Source organism: Canis aureus, chromosome 25 (assembly GCF_053574225.1).
Source record: "Canis aureus isolate CA01 chromosome 25, VMU_Caureus_v.1.0, whole genome shotgun sequence".
Classification (NCBI taxonomy): Eukaryota; Metazoa; Chordata; class Mammalia; order Carnivora; family Canidae; genus Canis; species Canis aureus.
The window spans coordinates 40849798-40862451 of record NC_135635.1 but is presented as its reverse complement, the minus strand read 5'-3'; the positions used below and the strand labels follow the sequence as shown (position 1 = coordinate 40862451).

The 12654-nt window shown below is 41.8% G+C and overlaps 1 protein-coding gene and 1 long non-coding RNA gene across 11 annotated transcripts in view; one reads left to right on the top strand and one right to left on the bottom strand.

The window, feature by feature from the left end:
• The window catches only part of LOC144297373 (uncharacterized), an 81485-nt gene that overhangs the window by 10277 nt on the left and 58554 nt on the right, over positions 1-12654 (bottom strand). The window lies entirely within an intron of this gene.
• KCNA5 (potassium voltage-gated channel subfamily A member 5) overlaps positions 1-12654 on the top strand; it is a 43651-nt gene that overhangs the window by 20319 nt on the left and 10678 nt on the right. For 2 of the 9 annotated variants that reach the window (XR_013364406.1, XR_013364403.1), the window contains 2 exons: positions 4204-4284; positions 7147-7283. The exons of 2 other annotated variants lie outside the window; for them this stretch is intronic. The gene's annotated coding sequence lies outside the window, so the exon portion shown is untranslated. Of the gene's footprint in view, positions 1-2434; positions 2573-4187; positions 4285-7146; positions 7322-9325; positions 9421-12654 lie in introns of those variants that run through there. 5 more of the 9 variants (XR_013364398.1, XR_013364404.1, XR_013364399.1 and 2 more) reach the window with 5 other exon arrangements.

The window sequence follows — 12654 nt, the reverse complement described above, 5'->3', positions numbered from 1 at the left end:
TCACTGCCCCAGTCAGTAACTGAAAGCCAACATTATCTTTTACTGTGAAGTAAGGCAGGAATCTGCTGGTGATGAGCCATGTTTAGAAAATCCACCTTCCGAAGTGATGTCAAGGTATGATCTAGTCTCTAAGTTTACTAGATGCCCAAATCGTTCACAGTGCCAGTCTCATTGCTATGCAAACTAACCTCTTACTTATATTTCTTTTTTTATTTTTATTTCTTTATATTTATTTTTTTTAAATAATAAATTTATTTTTATTGGTGTTCAATTTGCCAACCTACAGAATAACACCCAGTGCTCATCCCGTCAAGTGCCCCCCTCAGTGCCCGTCACCCATTCACCTCCATCCCCCGCCCTCCTCCCCTTCCACCACCCCTAGTTTGTTTCCCAGAGTTAGGAGTCTTTATGTTCTGTCTCCCTTACTTATATTTCTAAGTTGTATTTATTGAACCGTAGAATGGCAGGAGTGGATGAGAACTTGGGAAACAGAACCAGATGTTTCCATTTTGTACCATCTCTGATGTTATTTTTTACTGACATGACTGTCTCATTTAACAGAATTCATATACATTACTCCTTTTATCAAATAAAGGAGTGTCTGCTCAGAGAGACCAAGATACCCAGGCTTTTAGTGTCACTTCTAATGGAGTGGCTTATTTCCTAAACTATTCATAAATTCATTTGCTAGGACTCTGGTTAGCTTGTGGAGCTTACATGAGAGAGCTGTGTGTTGTGGTTGTTAGGTAAAGAGCAGCCCTCTGTCTTCTGGTTACGTGTTTCAACACTGTGACTTGGTGAGCTATGATAGTATAAACAACTATTTATCTCATACTAAACAGTGAATTCAGTGAGAGCAGGGACCACTTTCACTCAGCCCATACTATATTTCCAGCTTCCAGGCCCTCAGTAAAATTTCTGACAGGAATGATTGTCTACTCGGGCCACGTACTGTGCTAGGTGCATAAATGGTTTATCGCAGCAACCTTGAAGAGTAAATATTATTAGTCCTACTTTATAGATGAACAAACTGAGGTTAAAGAGGAGAGACCTGGGCCCATCTGGCTCCAATGGAGACACTCCTTCCATTAGTGGTTTGTCTTCTTTCTCAATGTTTTGACCTCCAAAAATTCATGAGTTTCTTAGGCTCAGTTTCATGGGATGAATACCTTTACTTTCCTTCTGTTACCCTGAAAGGGTGCTGTGCACACAAGTGGATCATAAATCATTCCTGAAAATATTCTTAGATTTGGGCATAATCAAATTAAAATTAAGGTCTCGGAGAACATCACTCAAAGAGTCACCTAGGAGTTTGATATTCAGAGTCACACAGATCTAGCTTTGACACCTTTCCCTGCCACTTCTGAGGTGTGTTAGCCTGGGCAAGCTAATTTAACCTCTGTCAGCTTCCATTTCCTGATCTGTAAAATGGTGATAAAAATTCCTAACTGATGAGTTTGTTGTGAGAATCCATGAGATATAAGCAAGATGCTTAGTAATAGTAGAGTTCCTGCCATTCTGTAGATGGTAGCAGCAGTAATAGGAAGTGGAGGAATTATAATAGCTGTGGCATTGACAGAGGGTTTTTTTTTGTATATATTTTTATTGTAGTTCGATATGCCAACATATAGCATATCACCCAGTGCTCATCCCATCAAGTGCCCCCCTCAGTGCCCGTCACCCAGTCACCCCAACCCCTTGCCCACCTCCCCTTCCACTACCCCTTGTTTATTTCCCAGAGTTAGGAGTCTCTGGGTGTTTTGTCACCCTCTCTGATATTTCCCACTTATTTTTTCTCCTTTCCCCTTTATTCCCTTTCACTATTTTTTATATTCCTCAAATGAATGAGACCATATAATGTCTGTCCTTCTCCGATTGACTTATTTCACTCAGCATAATACCCTCCAGTTCCATCCACATTGAAGCAAATGGTGGGTATTTGTCATTTCTAATGGCTGAGTAATATTCCATTGTATACATAGACCACATCTTCTTTATCCATTCATCTTTCGATTGACACCGAGGCTCCTTCCACAGTTTGGCTATTGTGGACATTGCTACTATAAACATTGGGGTGCAGGTGTCCTGCTGTTTCACTGCTGGGAATTTACCCAAAGATACAGATGCAGTGACAGAGGTTTTTAATATAAAGGAAATCACTAGTGGATTATACAAAATTCACCTTTATATGCTTCTTCAAGCTGTTCCATGGTTTTCTGCTTGTGTTTTGACAAGTACCTGTTTGAGTAATGGCTGAGAGGGTGGAGTCTTTCAAATGTGTGGTTCATGATTTGCTTCCAATGGGGTTCAGGACACTACCCCAAAAGGTGGCACCTTGGCATATTGAATGTCTTAAATAGAAAGAGCCTGAGAAAAGGCAGAGGCAGGAGGTTCACTCTGGCCTCCCCCACCCCACCCTTCTTCCCCAAAACAGGTCATAAATCGCCTATGTGAAAGGTGCCCTCCCTGTGCCAGGAAGATGGAAGACATTCCTATCATGGAGATGGAATTTGGGGCCAAGAAATCCATATAAACAAACTTCATTAAACTAAACCTTGTCTTTTCTGTTACTTCTTCATGTTTACTACCCAAGCCCAAACCCTTCTGTCTTGCAATTATTCACAAATCTATTGTTTCTTTGTCTAAAAGCTTCCTACTCCAGTCATTTCTTCAGGTCTTCATTCTCTTGTGAGGGTACCCAGGTACATGTAAAAATTCAATGAAATTTATATGCTTTTCTTCTGTTAATCTGTCTTTGTCAGTTAATTTTCAGACCCAGCCAGGGACCTAACAGGGTCAATGAAAACTTTCCTCCCCTACACTTCCCTGGAATTTTGGCCAACGAATCACCCTTTGAAGCTAGATTTTAGGTACTCAAACCCAAAGGTCATGGGTGAGAAAATGGGCACAGTACACTGAAAATCCTCTCATAAAACCCCAGTTAAAAAGAGATGCCATGGTGGTTAACAAAGCAAATGCCAACAAGATCTTTTTAATGCATTGTCTGTATATGTGTGTGAGTCTTAGATTGGTCAAATTCTATTTCTTGCCTTAGTTTCTTTGTTTATAAAATGTGGAGATATGGCCTTCTTCAATAACCAGGGATTGTAGGAAGATAAAAAAATATATATTTAAGAATTGAAATCTTTAGGATCTTTCAAAGGAAAGAATCATGGAAATTTGATGAAACCTCATTGCTGTTATGGAAATCCTATGACTTTAAATATAGAGGGGAAAAGTCTAGGCTCAGATCCCATCTCTGTCACTTGAATATACATTGCTCAATCTCTCTGCGCTATATATTGCTGATGTGCTGTACCTAACTTAGGGAAATGTGGTGTGGACAAAATCAAGGCATCTCCATGAAAGTCTCTATAAACTCTCAAGTATTTTTCTAATCTTTGTTATTGCCTTTGTAATTATAGCTTTGAATCTATGTGCCTCTGGGGGAGGAGCTCTAAAAAGAAAGAGATTCAGATGGAAAAGTGTGGAGTGACAGTTCCCAAGAAGGGGCTGTTTTGGTGGTTGGTCTTGGGCCCCTCCAGCTGATTGTGGCAGGGGTGAGGAGACAAGGCAGAGGCTGTATCTTCTGAGCACTGACCTGCAGTGTGATTTTTCTGGCCAGCCTTCTCCTGCCCTGCAGTCTTGTCTCAGAAGCATAGGTACTGCAGTGTCCAGGGTGAGTCCTATAGGAGGCAGAAAGACTGATGGCAAGAGGCCAGGGGCTGAAGTTGAAACCCAGATAACAGAGCCAATGGGATGAGAGATCTGATCCCCCTAATCCAGATCCTTAAAGCAGCTGGAACAAAGGATTTGTGTTTTTGTAGTGCATTTATACAATGCACAGTTATTCTTTTAATACAGTGTTAATAATAGATTGTAATGATAATGTTGCTGTTTGACAAATGACCTCTTTTTAATCTATCAGATAAACACGTTTAAAAATTGCAAGCCTTGGGGTGCCTGCATAGCTCAGTTGGTTAAGGGACTGACTCTTGATTTCAGCTCAGGTCATAATCACAGATTGAGCCCTGTGTCACTGGGAGTCTGCTTGGGATTCTCCCTCTCGCTCTGCCCCACCCCCCATGTTCTCTCTCTCTCTCTCTCTCTCTGAAATATATAAATCTTAAAAACATTTCTTTTCTCTCTTTCTTTTCTTTTCTCTGTTTCATCCAACATTTATCGAGCTTCTGCTCTGCGTAGTGGACTGTAACAGGTGCTGGGAACACAAAGGAAGAACCCCACCTCTACCACCTAGGAATTGTAATGTGGATAAACTAAGTGGTGAGTGGACAAGAAAAGAGTGAACACTTCTTGAATATTCTATCTTTCTGTCATGTTCTTTCCATTTTCACATATATTTATGTTACTTAACTTCCATAAGGAAGCTAACAATCACAATACATATACATTATTTTATTTAATCCTCAAAATAACCCCATAAGATGAATACTATTATGTCCAGGCCTGACATCAGGAGGCTGAAGCTGAGAGAGTTCAGGACTGGCAGTTAGTGGTGAAGCAGACATTCAGACCCCGTTTCCCTAAATATGGAGCTCACCATGCAATCCTGCCTCTTGTGAGTTAGCTGAAGGACCTCTGGCTCTAAGTGATGGAGCTGCAATTCTACCAAAGAGGCACAAAGCTCTTTCACCCTGAGTAGAGGACACCTCTCAGATATGAGTACAAGAATGAAGCCAGAGGAAGTTGGAGACAAGAGCTGGGAGTGGATTGGGCAGGACCTTGTGAGCCAGGGGAAGGAGTCCGACTCTAGTAAAAAGAAGAACTGTGGACTAGAAGCGGGGAGAGTTTGGTTTCTGTTTTGGCACACACCATCTTTATTCTGGAAAGGTCAAGATGCAGACTCTTTATGCCTCAATTATTCTGGCTGTGAACTGGGAAATTGGGGACAGGAAGGGCACATGGTACTTAGTGTTCCATCTTTTCCAACTTTGCCTAGCAGCAGGAAGCCTGACTTGAAGTCAGACCACCAGGGCACTAGCTAGTGGCTCCCTCATTTACCAAATGACTGTCAACAAGTCAGCTTTCTGCAGCTCTCTTTTCTCAGCAAGGGTAATCCCACATTCCCCATGGGTTCTTGTGAATATGAAATGAAACAATACAGGATAAACGAAATGGCTGAAAATTAGATGGGTAAACATGAGTATAATTATGATGTTTATTTATGTGTGATAAACCAAACATGCCACCATGTCTACAGGGTCCTGTGATGGTAAATTTTGTGTATCAACTTGACAAGGCTAAGAGTTGGCCATATAGCTCATAAAACATGATTTCTGGGTGTGCCTGTGAAGGTGTCTCTGGAAGAGATGAGCATTTCAATCAGTAGACTGAGTAGAGATCACCCTTACCAGTGTGAGTGGCATCATCACTGAAGGCCCCAAGAGAACACAGAGGCGTTCTGCTTGAATGAAGACATCAATCTTCACCTGCCCTAGGACGTTCTTGCTCCATTCTTTGGCTTTTGGACTCAGACTGGTACTTACACCATTAACCTTTACCTGTCATCCTCTGATTCTTAGGACTCAGACTGATTAATACCACTGGCTTTCCTGCTCCACCAGTTTACAGATGGCAGATCATAGGACTTTTCGGGCTCTGTTACTGCGTGAGCCAATTCCTTTAACAAATCTCATGTTTATAAGTATCCTATTGGTTCTGTTTCGCTGGAGAATCCTGTATAACACAGACACTATTCCCCTTTTATAGGGCTCTCCCTGGCAACCTGTCAGCTTGGTATCACCAGGGCTACAGAGTCAGAATGTCTTGCATTTAAAAATAATTCTCCCTCTTCTAACTAGGCTAACTACATTAAAGAACGGAATCTCAGTCCCTTTTATTTAAACAGGAGTGATAATACTGGCCTAATATGTTTGTTAGAAGACTTTAATTAAATGTATATAAAGCAGTTACTGCAATGCCTGACACATAGTAAGTTCTTGATCCACACTGTTTCATATTCCATGTAAGGAGTTTAGGGGGCAGATACTCCCCCTCTTGGAAAGTGAAGGTTATCAGGGGACAAATATCAGCCTGCCTATGCTTGCCAAGTCCCTCCTAATACTATTGTGCTGGGCAAGGGCTTAGAAATCTTCAAATCCAAGCCTTTCATTTTAAGGTCAAGGAAATTAAACTGCAGAGAGATAAACTTCAGTAATAGCTGGGGTCTCTCTGGGGCCAGAACCAAGTTGCCTACTGGTCTCCTCTGGACTCAGCTCCCTGGAATCTTTGCTCATCCCATCATTCCTAACACAACAGGAGCCTTGCAAACAGGCCTGATCTGAGTTGCTCTGGGCTGCTCACTGGAGCAGAGAAAGAAAATTGCTGGAGAAGCTGTGTGGCATTGACCCAAGGAAGCATCAGAAGTAGGGCCTTGAGAGGTTCTGGCAGCAGTGACCTACTTACAAAAGGAAAAATAAGGAGCAGCCATCATGCATTTTACTATTGGAGGGCCTGGATCCACTGTGACCTGCTTCCCAGAATACCAGTTTGCTGAGGTTGAGCCTGAAGAAGAGAGACTAAGTTCTCAGTGTAGTTCATGGTATCTCTGGGCTCTCCATGCTTCACATTATCATCCAGAGTAGAGGCTGCGATGGGGATGGATGGGTGGGACTCAGCATCCACTTCTTCTTCCTTTCCATAGGAAAGGAGTTCCAACCCATCCATCCCCACTGCAGCCCCTACTCTGTATGGAATTTCACAGTTTACACATTGCTTGTGTGTTTTGCCATTTTATCCTCCACAACAGCACTAAGCTAGGTATTTTTTTGTTTTCAACAATTATTTATTGAGTATTTACTATGTGACTGGAAGTAAGTATTGGGATCAAGAAATCATTGCTAGTCAAGTGTATCTTGAATTATTCCATTTTATGGATGAGGAAACAAAGGTTCTGTGACTGATAATAAGTGTTAATAATAAATGTTCAATAAACAGGTTTAGGACTCAAAATTTTTCCATCATGCCACACAATTGGGTATCCCTTAGTGTCATCACACTTTGATATACCCCACTTTGCTCCACCCTCATCCGCTTGGAATGATCTATAGAAATGCATGCCTAAGACCTCTGCATCCATAGTGATCAGCTTATATGAATTCAGAGTCTGAATCTTCTGTTTTACAGTCTCATCTTAAAAATGGAATTGAAGGGATATCTGGTTTTCCCTCTGCTTCTAAGGATTGGGTGCAACTAGATTCCCAATTCAAGAAATGTGCTTATTATAACTGGAAGGATATAAGCTGGATATCAATAAACAGCCATGTATTGAGGATCTTCTAAATGCAGAGAAATGTGCCAGGTGAGTGGAGAGGGCATGAGAATACATAATGACTTATCAGATGTGTAAAGACTAGGGAGCTCAAACTAAAGGATACCAAGACTGGAGGCTGTGACACAGTAAGACAAGAGCTGGTCCCGAGGGATCTATGCCCACGGAAGAGAGAGCATCCAGGCAGAGACATAGCCTTGGGGAAGACACAGAGGTGGGATACATTACGGTATAAGGGAATAGCTGACGTGAGAAAGGCTTGAACACATGAATATCCTGATAGCAAAGCACAGAACCTGAGGCAATAGCCCTGGATTCTCATGCCCTAAGTAGGGGCAGATTTTAATGACAGCAAGTTTTGGTAGATCTAGATCTTGGAACTCTAGAGCCCAGCCCTTTGGCCATTTTGACTCTCCCCATTCCTTGGCATGAAGCCAGGAAAAGGAGACAAGCTACAAGATTTCCACCAGATGGCAGTATTTCCTAGTGTGACTGCCTTAAGGGAGCAGCATGGAGGGAATTTTGACTACAGAGTGCCTGATACTATGACTTACAGTCCTAGGCAGCTGTCCCCAGAGCCAGAATTCTGGTTCGTACCATGCCACTATCTGCCCCCTCCCAAAAGAATATTTTCAACGATTTCATTCCAAGAATGGGAAATGTGAAGTTGTCAGAGGAACTCTCTTTAACTCATAGGGAAGAATAAGCACACCCTCCTCCTCCACCTCCTTCTTCTATGAGGTGGGATGAAGGCAGATAAGGATAGGGACAAATGGGGCTACAGATGATCCAAGGACAAGATGCTCATTATGCTACAAACTTGAACAAGGAGTAGAAGAAGGTGCAGAAGGCAGAAAATGGGCAGGGGGACTTGGGACTCTTTTTGTGCTTTCATTATACAATCTGCAAGTACTTGAGAGCTTTTGGATCAGCTTCATAACTTCAAAGCAGCCTAAATGCAAATGATACCATGTTCTATTTCCTGAAGTCAAGAGAATGGCTACCTTAGGAATAAAGATAAAATTACTTTCGGTTTAAAGAAATATTTTAAGACAACAATAGGTAGCATTCAGACTTAATTTAGCCAAAAACACCCAAAAGGACACATCACACTGAAAGTGCAAGCTTTGGTTAGGAACATGGGGCTTGCTAGGACTTTAGACAGCATTAACAGTTGGGACAAAAGATGATCAGAGTGCATGACAAGCAAAGGGGTCCAGAGATGCTGAGGGAAGGAAGTGACTTGGTTTAGATTTAGGTCAACCTCTAATGATTTGGTAGCCCAAGGCATTCCACACCAGGCAACTTAGATTCTTCTTGCTTCTGAGATCCTTCGTCCCAGTTATCTCTCCAAGCACACTTGGGTTGCTCATTGTCACATGATTTCTTTATAACCACTCTGCTGCTTGTGAAAAATGCAGCCAAATGTGGTATTATTCTCTAAGCTTGGTGGCATTCTCTTTCAAATGTGCCTTCTTCCTCACCCTCTTGAACGGTTGTTGGAAGTGCTCTTTTACAAGCTAAAGAGAAATGCATGTCAAATTCCTTAGCTGATTCTTCTGACATCATTGCTATCAGTGTTTGTATCTTGCATAATATATGTGAGACAGACAGTTGGCACAGTGGAAATCCCACGGATTCATAATCAAAAGATGAGAATTGTATCCCTAGCTTTCAGAAAGCTGATTCTTTAACATCTCTGTGAAGTTTCTATATTAAAAACAAAAAGTGGTAGTAACTGTATGGCTTAAATCCCAGAGTTTTTGTAAACCTAATGAGTTCATGTTGATGAAAGCGCAGGTAAACTATAATTATTACTGAGATTTCAAGGATCTCTCAAATCTCCTCTAGTTTTGTGGGGTTATCCTTTGGGAAAGCAGATGATACTTCCCCCAACACTGAAGCAAGTTTTACCCATGATCTTGCTACACGCTGAGCTCAGAGGGATCAGAGATATTGTTTACAGTATGTTGTGGGACCACTTCCCCTCATCTCGGTCATGTGGTCAACCATGTGGTCTGGGCTCTTCTTTAGCCTACAAATCTCAGACTGGGTCCTGCCTCTCTGTGTCCTGTCACTGCTGCCTTCCTCACATGGAGCACACTCAGCCTTTGTCCACATTATAAATGGTGAGTAGAGGGTCTTTACACCTGGCTTCTACATCTTGGCCTGGTTATTTTTTCATTTCTCTTCTCTGTTCATAACAGTAGCTGACATGGCTTCCCAGAAAGTGCTAATGAAAATCCTGTGCTCTTAACTATGTTGTAAGCCATAGTCACACCCTCTGAGGGCCCCTCAGTAAATACTAAAGACCATTTTGCTTAGGGTTTCAATGAATAAATTTGTTGCAAGGAGTGAATGGATTTAAACTCTATGGGTTAAGTTGGGCTCTACCCAGGTTAAGCCCATTTTCTCCACGAAGCTCCTCAGATCTCTTAAATCATGTTCCTCCAGACTCCCTGTGTATCTATCTATCTACCCTTAGCTCTACATGACTCTCAGAATCTATTTTATACCAGGGAGGCATGTATACAAATTGCAGGGGCTTCTGGGTAGAGGCAGAGAGAAGCTTGATTTGTATTAACATTTATAGATCTGCCACCTTCACTCCACACATATGCCAAGCTTTGTGCTTTGTGTTCAACAAACATAAGAAAAAGCAAGCATTCAATAAGTATAAATTAAGACATTACAGCAAAGCAGTGAGGATCCGCCTTAGGACATTCAGAGATTTACAAGGATGGATGGGATATAGAAATAGGAAACCCAAACGTTAAGTCACCTAAACAAGAAAACTTTGGGTCCCATGCAAGCCCACTATGCTGTAAGCTTGCAGGTAAGTTACAAACTCAGATGTTTGCTTGTATTTGTATTTGTCCATTCTGAAAGGTTACTGGAATGAACAGGGCAGTCAGTCTCACTATGTCTGGTCCTTATTTTTCAGAAAAATGAAAAGACAGAATGAAAATTCCTAGTTACATGAAGTGAGAGCCATGTCCTGGCAGTGCCCTTGTTCTGCTGGTCTAGGTGATCCTTCCTTTCTCAAGTTTATAGAAAGCAAACAAGAGGACCCCTGAAAGTTCAGTCTTAAAATCTAATTTTTTGAGAATTAATTAATTTATTTATTTATTGCACTAGTCGGGGGGAGGGAGAGGGAGAAGGAGAATCCCAGGCATAGCCTGCAACAAGATGGAGCTTAAATTTCACATCCCTGAGATTATGACCTGAGCCCAAATCAAAAGTGAGATGTTTAACCAACTGAGCCACCTAGGCACTGTAGGCCTAGAATTTTCTAATTATCCTATAAGACATCCACACTGCTATGATGGCTGCAAGGTGGACACTCTTTTGACATGTTTCTTTGGGTGAACAGTATGGACTCCATGGCAACAGCAACAGTTGGGTATGGGCGAACTCCAGTGGAACTCTGGAACCCATGAGTCTGTAAGTACCTGATTCAAATTCCTGATCCAAGCCCTAGAAGAATTATTCTAGAGTAATAGGGAAAATCACCCAGACCTCAGCCACCAGTCCAGGTCCATGGGAGTGGCACACTGTCAAGAGCAGTTAAGGTAAATTAAATAGATCAATATGGATCAGTGTTGGTACATCTTGAAGTTGGTACATAACATTGAATGAAAAATACAACCTACAAAAGGATACATGCAGTAGGACATCATCCACGCAAACTTTTTAAATAAGCATGCCCGTTTGTAGAAAAATAGAATCTATGCATGGGAAGGATGCATATTGCATCAGAAGAATGATTTCTTAGAAGGGAAGGAAGAGAGTAAAGCCTCTTGCTTTACCTATAAGTTTATTTGTAATTTATTTCTGAACAAACGTATCCATAACAAATGTATCCAGGTACATAAAATCTGTTGCATGATAGCAGTAGGTACATGGATTACTTTTCAAATACTTGAAGATTCCATAATAAATCAAAACTTTTTTTAAAAAAAGGCTAGAGTAAGGGGATAAAGATTAGAAGAATTCTGGCCATAAAGAGGTAGTTCATGTCCATCACCACCACTCATGGTTCTCTGTTCTGACTGCATATCAGAGCCACAAATGATACTCAGGCCCTCATTCAGATTTATAAATAAAGTTAGAATCGTAGAAGGTGAAGCCCAGGTAAATCTTTTTCTGAAAGTTCCATGATGATTCTGACCCCACCTGGGTCAGATGAGATGTCATAGAACAGTTGTTATCAATCTACCCAGCTGTAAAGTCTATACTGAAGAGTGTCTCAACAAGGTCCTGATCTAATAAATGTCAGCCTTTTACCAAAAGGGACTTTACTCTCATTTCAGCAGCCACTTCTGGATTAAGCTTCTGCCAGTTAAAAATGGTCCCCCTGTTTTAGAGACCCTAGTAGTCTTCTGTTCTGGCCAAAGGGGGCCAAAATAGCTGAAGTTGCAGGGCTGTATAAAAAGTCATCTCACCACTTCTTTGCCTTTGTCATGATAACTTCCAACTACTCTGGGCAGGAGGTCATGAAAGCTACTCTGCAGTCAGCCGTATTAGGGATCTGTTTCTGTGGATCTGCAAGGGTCCCCAAGCCCTGCCTGGTGGGTTCTTGTTTTGCCTCATTTTGGCTTTCAAATTACTCTTCTGAACTTGTTTCCTTTTATTGGGTCTGAGAGAAGGTACAGGGAAGCCCCTGTGTGAATCTACACTAGTCGATATAAGACATGTCGTGCTCTGATAAGATAGTCTTGAATTATAGCCCTGGCCCTGGGGCTGACTGCTGTGTCCTGTGAACCAGAATGCCCCTCTTTGGGCTAGGAAAGCCACTTCGTTTGAGCCTCCCTATGTATGAACCAGCACCGTAGGAGACCTGAATACCAAGGCAGCATTTGCCTCTATCTTACTGTCAAATGATCAATATGGCTTTTACGTTTTCAGATCCATCATAGAGGGTATATAACACAATGCTATATGCATGTTGCACATGCCCAATAAATATTTTTTGATGAAAGGAACTGGTGAATGAATGAAGTGTTCAGAGAAGTGTATGTACAACCTGAGTGTAAGAGATGATTATAATTAGAAAACCATGGCTGGGGCTGGGAACCCAACTGAGGCTCTGGTTCCTGGTGCCCTCTCTATCAGACATGGCTGTCCAGGCTCCCAGACAGCCTGGACCTAAGCCAAGACTCAGAACACTGGCTTTAAGCGAAGCCCCAGGGGAAAAGTCATCCATCATAGAAGGTAATGATGCGAGGAAGGATTTGTCTCCCCTCCTCCTCCCTCAATCTTCCTTAGACTGGTGGCTGTTGGGAAAGAATCTGACTTTCCCAAGAGAAGAAAGGCCAATTTTAGAACAGCTTTCTTTCTTTCTTTTTTTCTAAGCTAGCTGG